At 47.3% G+C, this 6,382-nt stretch overlaps 1 pseudogene; it reads left to right on the top strand.

Moving 5' to 3' along the window:
• Positions 1-244: 244 nt before the first annotated feature.
• On the top strand, positions 245-3,337 carry LOC100398678 (heterogeneous nuclear ribonucleoprotein H-like; annotated as a pseudogene).
• The last annotated feature ends 3,045 nt before the right edge of the window (positions 3,338-6,382 follow it).

Here is a 6,382-nt window from a genome sequence, read left to right as displayed (position 1 = left end):
GTGGCCAGAGAGGGCATCTCTATGGAGGTGATGTTTGAGTTGTCAGGAAGAAACCAGCTGGGGAGAAATCTCTTGTGGAATATTCCGATAAGATAGAAGGCAAAGTCTTTAGGGAGCAGCTGTATGTGTGGGACAGCGGGTGGAGCTGGGGGGAGAGGAAGGAGGGGCCGCCTCCAGCCTGCCGGGAAGCCACAGGGAGCAGTTAGGGTGGATTCTGAGGGCAGATTTCAAGATTCTTCTGGAAATGAGAAGATGCTTGCATTTTTTTCTCCCCTTTCATCCTTTGTGATTTGGGTTTCCTTCCTTCCTCCATTCCTCCCTCCCTTTCTCTTTCCTTCTTTCTTTCCTTTCTCTCTTTCTCTTTCTTTCCCTTCCTCCCTTCCTTCCCTCCCTCTCTCTTTCCTTCCTTCCTCCCTCCCTCCTCTCTTCTTTCTCTTTCTCTTTCTTTCCCCTCCCTCCTCCCTCCCTCCCTCCTTCCCTCCCTTCCTTCCTTACTTTTGTTGTTGTTGTTGTTTGAGACAGAGTCTCGCTCTGGGGCCCAGGCTGGAGTACAGTGGCCTGGTGCAATCTCAGCTCACTGCAATCTCCACGTTCCAAGTTCAGGCGGTCCTCCCACCTCAATCTCCTGAGTACCTGAGACTACAGGTGCGCACCACCACGCCTGGTTAATTATTCTGTTTTCAGTAGAGATGAGTTTCTCTGTGTTGCCCAGACTGGTCTCAAACTCCTGGGCTTGGGGGGCTTCGTATTTTGAAACACGTGTGAGAGGCTCTCAGAACTGGAAGGAAGGATTGGTGCCCTCAGACTGCCTGAACTCACTGATGTACCCCCTTCCTAGTTGCTGTGAAGTGGGAAGGGCTGCCTGGGATGGCAGATCAGTGTCCTCCTCTCACCTTGCTGGAGATACCTGGGAGTTTATACCACTCTACACCTGCAGGGGGGCCACTGAGTGATTTCTTTGCCTCAAAGGGGACAACACTGTGGTGCTATTTAAAAATAGCCTTCAGGGGGCCACTTGGTCTGAGCCACGCTGAAGTCGGGTGGGTAGTTTGTTTTGACACCCGACTGCATAAGATGATGATGTTGAGACCGAAGGTGGAGAGGGGTTTGTGGTGAAGCTTCGGGGCTTGCACTGGTCTTGCTCGTCCCATGATGTGCAGAGGTTTTTTTTTTTTTTCTGACTGCGAAATTCAAAATGGGGCTTAAGGTATTTGTTTCATCTACACCAGAGAAGGCAGACTGTGTGGCCAGGTTTTGTTGAACTTGAATCAGAAGATGAAGTCAAAATGGCCCTGAAAAAAGACAGAGAAACTATGGGACACAGGTTTGAAGTATTCATCAAACAACATTGACATGGATTGGGTGTTGAAGCACGCTGGTCCAAATAGTCCTGACACGGTCAGTGATGACTTCGTGCGGCTTAGAGCGCTTTCCTTTGGCTATAGCAAGGAAGAAATGGTTCCGTTCTTCTCAGGGTTGGAAATCGTGCCAGACGGGATAACATTCCCAGTGGACTTCCAGGGGAGGAGTACGAGGAAGGACTTTGGGCAGTTTGCTTCACATGAAGTAGCTGAGAAGGCTCTAAAACACAGGGGAAGAATAGGGCTCAGGATATTGAAATCTTTAAGAGCGGTAGAGCTGAAGTTAGAACTCACTATGATCCACCATGAAAGCTTGTGGTCATGCAGCAGCCAGGTCCCTATGATAGACCTGGGGCTGGCAGAGGGTATAACAGCGTTGGCAGAGGAGCTGGCTTTGAGAGGATGAGGCGTGGTGCTTCTGGTGGAGGCTATGATGACTACAGTGGCTCTAATGATGGCTAGAGCTTTGGGTCAGATGGATTTGGAAGAGACCTCAATGACTGTTTTTCAGGAATGTCGATCACAGATACGGGATGGTGGCTCTACTTAGCACAACAGGACACTGAGTGCACGTGCATGGATTACCTTACAGAGCTACTGAAAATGACATTTATAATTTCTTTTCACCGCTCAATCCTGTGAGAGTACACATTGAAATTGGTCCTGATGGCAGAGTAACTGGGGAAGCAGATGTTGAGTTTGCAACTCATGAAGATGCTGCAGCAGCTGTGTCAAAAGACAATAACACGCCACACAGCTGCGTAGAACTCGAACACCACAGCAGGAGAAAGCTGCGGTGCTTCTGGTAGCCAAATGGAGAGAGGCTTGAGCTCTGCTAAACTCGGGATCTGCTTCACCAGTTACTCTGCCATCAGGACCAATTTCAATGTGTACTCTCACAGGATTGAGCGGTGAAAAGAAATTATAAATGTCATAAATGTCAAACCAGTCCAGTTATGGTGGCCAAGCCAGCTAGCAGCTGAGTGGTGGTTATGGAGATGGCTATGGTGGCCAGAGAAGCATGAGTGGATACAATCAAGTTTTACAAGAAAATTCCAGTGATTTTCAATCAAACAGTGCACAGGTAGCCAAGGAGCAATGAATCGCAGCTACTACAGTAGTGGAAGCCGTGCATCTATGGGTGTGAATGGCATGGGAGGGATGGCTAGCATGTCCACTGTGAGTGGTGGATGATCACTGACTCTTGGTCAACTTTTTTTTTAAAGATAAAACCACGGGAGCCGCGGTGGCTCTGGCCAGGTGTCCTGGCGCTTGAGGAGGCGAGGCTATGAGTTCAAGGCCAACCTGAACAACATAAGAAGCTCTCATTCATTAACAAAAACAAAAAAAATTAGGCCAGGCACGGTGGCTCACACCTATAATCCCAGTACTTTGGGAGGCCAAGGTGGGTGGATCACGAGGTCAAGAGATTGAGACCATCCTGGTCAACAAGGTGAAACTCCGTCTCTACTAAAAATACAAAAATTAGCTGGGCATGGTGGCGTGCGCCTGTAGTCCCAGCTACCCGGGAGGCTGAGGCAGGAGAATTGCTTGAACCCAGGAGGTGGAGGTTGCGGTGAGCCGAGATCGCACCATTGTACTCCAGCCTGGGTAACAAGAGCAAAACTCCGTCTCAAAAATAAAAAAAAAAAAAGAAAGAAAAAACCAAAACTTCAGTTTAACAGTTTCTGCAGTACAAGCTTGTGATTTATGCTTATTCTCTAAGTGGAAATCAGGATTGTTATGAAGACTTAAGGCTCAGGGCTTTTGAATACAGTACTCATCTAGGATGTAACAGTGAAGGAGTAACCTATAACTGTTACGGTTCCAGCTTTTCTCAGGTTTGTTATATTATAGGATGAATTTGTTAAATGTTGCCCTTTGCTACCTTATATTGAACACTGGATACATGTTGAAAGACATGCTTTTTTTAAAAACTCAATATAGGAGCTGTGTCTACAGTTAAAAGTGAAACATTTTGGCATGTTTGTTAATTCTACTTTCATTTCATAACCTGTAAAGCACATAAATTTAAGGTTTTTTTTTTTTAGTTAATGGAAAAAATTTGAGATGCAATACTAATACTTTAGAATTTTGGTCTTGGTGTTTGAATGAAATGCTGAGGCCTTGATTTAAATCTTTCTTTGTATTGTGATTTCCTTTTGGGTATGTTGTGCTGAGTGAAACTTGTCAAGTAAATCCTCCTTTTAAAAACTGCTAAAAATAAATAAATAGCCTTCAGGCTGGGTGTAGTGGCTTACATCTGTAATCCCAGCTCTTAGGGAGGCTGAAGCAGGTAGATTGTTTGAGCTCAGGGGCTTGATTCCAGCCTGGGGCAACATGGTGAAACCCCATATCCACACAAAATTTAAAAAATTACCAGCCTGGCTAACATGGTAAAATCCTGTTTCTACTAAAAATACAAAAATTAGCTGGGCATGGTGGCAGGCACCTGTAATTCCAGCTACTCCAAAGGCTGAGACAGGAGAATTGCTTAATCTCACGAGGCAGAGGTGAGATTAAGATCACACCACTGCCCTCCAGCCTGAGTGACAGAGCAAGACTCTGTCTTTTTTTGAGATGGAGTTTCACTCTTGTTGCCCAGGCTGGAGTGCAATGGCGTGATCTCGGCTCACTGCAACCTCCGCCTCCTGGGTTCAGGCAATTCTCCTGCCTCAGCCTCCCAAGTTGCTGGGATTAGAGGCACATACCACCATGCCCAGCTAATTTTTTGTATTTTTAGTAGAGACAGGGTTTCACCATGTTGACCAGGATGGTCTCGATCTCTTGACCTTGTGATCCACCTGCCTTGGCCTCCAAAAGTGCTGGGATTACAGGCTTGAGCCACCGCACCCGGCTGAGACTCTTGTCTTAAAAAAAAAAAAAAAATTAGCTGGATGTGGTGGCACACACCTGTGGTCCCAGCTCTTCGGGAGGCTGAGGTAGGAGGACTGCTTGAGCGCAGGAGGTCAACGATGCAGTGAGTCATGATTGTACCACTGCACTCCAGCCTGGGCAATACAGAGAGACTCTGTCTATAAAAAAATAGCCTTTTCTCTTGAGGTTCCCTCCCTTCATTAATCATGTGAAGCCCAATGCCTGTCTCAGGCTGGCTTCTGGGAAAGCCAGCCTCAGACAGGCCCGTCGGGGCTATGTGTTCTGTAGTCTAGAAGTTGGGGTTCTGTATCTTGGAACCAGTGACCCCTGGGGGTATTTCCTTCCAGCTTTAAGAGTCTCTAAAGCTGTGTGATTTCCTCAAGTCACATATCAAGTTAACAGCAGAGCCAGGCCCACAAACTACTCACAGCCTGAAGGCACTGGGGGCTGGGGACTAGGGGGACCTGCTGGTGAATGGGGTGCAGAGGCCAAGGCCCAGGTTGTGATTCATCCAAGGCCATGCTCTCAGGTCAACCTCTAGATCTCAGGTAAGGCCTATTCTGCTGAGACTTTAATTTCCTTAATTCTGCTCCCTTTCCCTCCATATTAGAATAATTCTCACTTAAATGTGAAAGATTGTCAGCTCAGAACCTCCCCAGAAACAATGGATCCTGGAAAGAAAATGCTTGTTAACCACATCAATCTCTAATTGAATGAACTTTTTGATGGGGGATAAGGTGAGTTAGAAAAAATGCACATGGTGTTAAATCCGGAGACTTTGGAGCTCAGGAGGGATTCCTCACTTCCCCTACATCAGCTTCCCCACCCCATTTCTGCTTATCCCCACAATTAGAACACATTTTTTTTTGGGATACAGAGTCTTGCTCTGTCGCCTAGTCTGGAGTGCAGTGGTGCGATCCTAGCTCTCTACAACCGCTGCCTCCCAGGTTCAAGCAATTCTGTCTCAGCCTTCTGAGTAGATAGGATTACCACGCCCAGCTAATTTTTGTATTTTTAGTAGAGATGGGTTTCACTATGTTAGCCAGGCTGGTCTCTAACTCCTGATCTCAAATGATCTGCCCACCTCAGCCTCCCTAAGTGCTTAGGATTACAGGTGTGAGCCACCGTGCCTGGCCTCAGACCACATGTGTTGAGAAATGCATGTCCTCTTCAGGTTCTCACAACAGGGCCTGTCAAATGTGTGAGTCATCAGAATTCAAGGTGACACAACTGAAGAAATAATTTTGTCAAAAGTATTTTGCAGAGGCTGGTGGTTTGAACTAATCTCTGTGGTAAGTGGTTGATTTCTCAGGAGAGTGAAGGACTGTGCATGATTCAGTAAATTTCAATGCCATGTTCTGAAGGGCTGGCATCCCTTCTTGGCTCAGGCAGGCTTGTAGCATAGACCTGGGGACATGGAGTCAGGGGTGGAGCGGCGTTTCTGAGGCATGGCTGCCACACTGGATGGGGCCTCACCTGGTCTCTGCCCTTACTGTGCAAGTGCCCTTGGGCAAGTCACTTACCTTTTTAAAGGGACAGTTTCCTCATCTGTGAAACAACTGGAGTTGGGTATTCTGGAACCCTGGTACTCAAAGTGTAGTCTGCAGACCAGTGGTATTTGCAGCACCTGGGAGCTTGTCAGAAATGCAGAGTCCAAGTCCAGCCAGGTGCAGTGGCTCACGCCTGAAATCCCAACACTTTGGGAGGTCAAGGAGGAGTAGATCACCTGACGTCGGGAGTTCGAAACCAGCCTGGCCAACATGGTGAAACCCCATCTCTACTAAAAATACAAAAATTAGCCAGGCGTGGTGGCATGTACCTGTAGTTCCAGCTACTTGGGAGGCTGAGGCAAGAGAATCTCTTGAACCTGGGAGGCAGAGGTTGCAGTGAGCTGAGATTGAGCCACTGCACTCCAGCCTGGGTGACAGAATGAGACTATGTCTAAAAAAAAAAAAAAGAAAGAAAAAAAGAAAAGAAATGCAGAATTCAGCTGGGAATGATGGCTCACCCCTGTAATCCCAGTGCTCTGGGAGGCTGAGGCAGGAGGATTGCTTGAGGCCAGGAGACTTTGTCTCTTAAAAAAAGAAATTGGAAGGTGTGATGGTACACATCTGCAGTCCCAGCTACCAGGGAGGCTAAGGTAG

Source organism: Callithrix jacchus, chromosome 20 (genome assembly GCF_049354715.1).
Source record: "Callithrix jacchus isolate 240 chromosome 20, calJac240_pri, whole genome shotgun sequence".
In the NCBI taxonomy this organism is placed as follows: domain Eukaryota; kingdom Metazoa; phylum Chordata; class Mammalia; order Primates; family Cebidae; genus Callithrix; species Callithrix jacchus.
This window is presented reverse-complemented; position numbering and strand designations above follow the sequence as displayed.